At 41.4% G+C, this 4,108-nt stretch overlaps 1 pseudogene; it reads left to right on the top strand.

Moving 5' to 3' along the window:
- Positions 1–567: 567 nt before the first annotated feature.
- Positions 568–3,218, top strand: LOC102873625 (annotated as a pseudogene).
- Positions 3,219–4,108: the final 890 nt, after the last annotated feature.

Here is a 4,108-nt window from a genome sequence, read left to right as displayed (position 1 = left end):
GTGCAACAATGAATGAATGAAAACCCAAAATCTCTGTAAATGTTCATTAAAACTAATAAAATTTAATAATAATAAAAAAATTCAGATGAAATTTATTCAAGATCATATCTTGCTTCCTAAGGGCTTATTTTAATTTTCTGCAGCCTAAATTTGAACTTGCATGTGAGTCATTGCTGGCATGGCCCACAGTCCACCTCTGCTTGGTTTTGACTGCCAGTATTGAGCTTATCCATTCTTATGCAGCCCATCAGGTGAGATTTGTGTGTAAAGTCATTATTTGTGCCTCTTAAAAAAGGTATTAGCAATAAATATATTACAGTGTATAAGAAATAATTACAGCCTACTCCGCTGCAGCCGCTGCGCCGCACCCGGCCCAAGCCGCCTGTTGATCCCTGCGCTCGCCACGGGCTCAGCACTGCCTTGTTCGCCTGGCCCCGTTACCTCGGGGCTGATAGACTGAGCGCCCGCACTGCCGACTCCGGGATGGACGCACAGACGGTATTCTGAAGTCTCAAGAAGGTGACCCCTTAAATGTTCATGACCCATGAGAAAGGCATCTAAGGAGCCATGGCACTTCCTTTTCAGAAAGAGCTGGAGAAATACAAGAACATTGACCAAGATGAGCTTCTTGGCAAACTCTCAGAAGAGGAACTGAAACAGTTGAAAAATGTTCTTGATGACCTAGATCCTGAGAGTGCACTGCTGCCAGCTGAATTCCGGCAGAAGGATCAGACACAGAAAGCAGCCACCGGCCCGTTTGACAGTGAGCACCTGCTCATGTCCCTGGAGAAAGAGGCTTTGGAACAGAAAGACAGGGAAGACTTTGTGCCCTTCACTGGGGGGGGGGAGGTGGGGGGGAGGAGGGAGAGTCTTTATCCCCGTAGAAAAATCAGTAGAAACTCTCAAAGAAAAAGTGACCCTTGACCCAGAACTGGAAGCAGCTTTGGCCAGTGCTTCTGACACAGAACTGTACGATCTTGCAGCTGTGCTTGGAGTATACAATTTGCTCAACAACCCAAAGTATGATGAGGAAACAGCGAGTACCAAAAGTGGCAAAGAATGTGTAAGAAATGTGGTCAAAGGTGAAAAAGTTGAGCCGGTGTTTGAGGAGCCACCCAACCCCACGAATGTGGAATTAAGTCTGCAGCAGATGAAAGCCAATGATGCCTACAAGAAGTCAACCTCAGGGGAGCTCTGGTGGCCTAGTGGAAAGAAGCTGTACTGCAGTCCCAAAGGTACACGGTTCAAATCCACCAGATGCTCTGCCGGAAAAGGAGGGACAATTTCCTCCTGTGCCAGCCAGATCTGATTTGACGGTACATGCACAAAAAATAATAAAATAAAAAAAAAAGTCAACCTCAATAACATGAAGAAACATCTGTAAGAAAGATCATCAGTGACTGCTAAGGAGATGACTTTGATCTAAGGCACTTTGTGGTTTTGTGTCAAAGTGATTCTTGTCGAGTGTGATATTCCTTATACTTCTTATATCCTTAACTCTTTTTCCTCAAAGAACTTATTTGTATGTGCAAAAATTTTTTTTTCAAAGCAAACTTTCTCAGGGTCATCCTTTTTTTTTTCTTTTAATGAACTGTATTGTCATTTTAATGAAAGTTTACAGAACAAAAGAAATAATTACAATGAATAAATAATTGTAAATACACAATTAAAAAAAAGAAGAAGAAGCTGCACTGCCATTCCAAACGCCCATGGTTTATATTTGGCAGCTGCTCCATGGGAGAAGGAGGTGCCGTAACTTCTCATTTAATATACGGCCTCTGAAAACCCCCTTGAGGGTCAGCTATGGGTCACTTCTGACTTGATAGTACACAACAAACAGAACAATACTGAGGGCTGCTATAACATAAACACCCAAGTCAGTGGCTTTGATGAACAGAAATTTATTTTCTCACAGGTTACGACGGTATAAGTTCAAATTCAGGGCATCAACTCTAAGGAAAACTTCTGTGTTCTCTCTCTCATCTGTGATTTTCATGTGGTGGGACATCTATCTTCCTCATCACTGCTTTCCTCTCTTACTCGTTTAATCTCTTTTATATTTCAGAAGAGATTAGCTTAAGACATACCCTCTACACTACCACTGCTTCATTGACTAATGATTTAACGCTCACTGCCTGATGGAATTATAACTAAAGGTATAGGGGTCAAGATTCATATTGCGTTGAGAAAGTCTGCGGTTAGAGACCTCTCTAAAGCAATGATGTAAGTGTGGAGACTAGGCTGCGCCTGATGCAGGCCATGGTCTTTGTAATCACTTGCTAGGCATCAGAGAGCTGGACAGTGACTCGTGGTGCTAGAAGGAGAATTGATGCCTTTGAGTTGTGGTGTTGGAGAAGAGTGTTGAACATGGACTGCTAGGAGAACAAACAGGTCTGTGCTGGAAAGGGTTAAACCAGGCTGCTCCTTGGAGGTAAGGATTCTGAGGCTTCCTCTGGCATAATTTGGGCACGTTGCAAGGAGGGACCAGTCCTTGGAGACGGTGGAGGGATAGCATAGAAGAGGAAGACACTTGATGAGATGGATTGATTCAGTCACTGGGGTAATAGGGGTAGGTGTGTCAGAGACACTGAGATTGGCACAGGATAGAGCAGGGTTTAGGACTATTGCACATGGGGTCACTATTTGTCTCAGGAGATTCGATGGCACATAACAATAACAACAACAGTCTTTGAGAATGGAACCCACATTCTTCAGGGCAGGAAAATAAAAGCTGTTTTTGCCTAGTAATTAAGCCTCAATCGTCAGCAAGCCATGGTTTTCGTTCTTCTGGACTCTTTAACTTCAATCTCCTGGTGACTGTGGAAGCTGAGGTGTCTCACTGGTACTGCCACCATGTCCATTTTTTTGAGTTTCTTCATTTTTGTCATCACTTCAACAGTTTTCTGTCTTCTTTCCTGGGGCAGCTCCTCTCATCTTTGCCCCTGCGTATTGCTCTTGATTGGCTTTCCGAAGTCCTGTTTCTGCAGACCGGTGTCCATGTATTTGAGCACTCTGCTTTCTGGAACCCATTCATCCCTGTTTTTATTTTAACCACTGTAATCTGTAAAGTGTTTCACATGTTTGTCCATTATAGAAACCTTTACACATGTGGCTTCATGAAGAAGCAGCCCATGAAAGCACAGCACTCACGCATCTTAAACTGTGGCTATGGAATGGGCCCGCGGAGGGGCGGGGCCCGCGGAGGGGGGCGGCGACCAGTGAGGGAATCGGCCTTGTTAATCCTGCCTCAGAGAAAACCACAAACTGCTGTTCCAGAGTAATTGTATCATTTTAAAATTCTGGTAACAGAGTATGCGAGTTCTTATGTTGCCATTTCCTCTCTGATATTTATTACTTGCAGTCCTGTTAAGCTTTGTTACTGCTTCTGGGGTGAATCTCATCAGGGATTAGATTTGCTTCCTTCATGTGTGTGTTGACCAATCATATATATCTTCCTCTATGAACACGGTTTTTATGTGTTTTGCCCATTTTATAATGGTGTGAAGAGTCTTTGTCTTTTGGAGGGACTGCAGGATACTGTACCCTTTTCTGAAATGATATTGCCCAATGTTCGTTCCCAGTCAGGGGTTTGGATGCGCACATACTGGTAAAATCTTTACAAGTTCCCACTCACCAACTTGTGCATTTCTGGCTGCATTGCCCTTTGATCAAGAACCTAATTTCTTCTTCAAACTTGATGGACCGCTTTGCCGGCTCTGGGATCCCAACCTGGAAATGGTTTTCTTTAAACGTTCTTTTTTTTTTTTAATTTATGAGGATATTTTTGTTTTATTTGTTTCATTTTTATTGTTACCTCCTTTTTTCCTTAATTCATTCGTTTACACCCTTTCATAGACATTGTGTTTTGTACAGTCATTCATATATAATGTATTTTGTGTAATTAATGGTTAATTACTATTATATTATTATACTATCTAATATATATTTTCTGTATAATATATTATGTATTTTATATACTAGAATATATTATAAATTATAAAATATATATTGCATATCTTATATTATTATATATGATGATATATGGTATATTATTCTATATTATATTATTTGATATGATATGATATGATATATAATTTGGAAAGAGGAG

The sequence above is a fragment of the Elephantulus edwardii genome, unplaced genomic scaffold (genome assembly GCF_000299155.1).
Source record: "Elephantulus edwardii isolate Elephantulus edwardi_28Jun2011 unplaced genomic scaffold, EleEdw1.0 scaffold00344, whole genome shotgun sequence".
NCBI classification, from domain to species: domain Eukaryota; kingdom Metazoa; phylum Chordata; class Mammalia; order Macroscelidea; family Macroscelididae; genus Elephantulus; species Elephantulus edwardii.
This window is presented reverse-complemented; position numbering and strand designations above follow the sequence as displayed.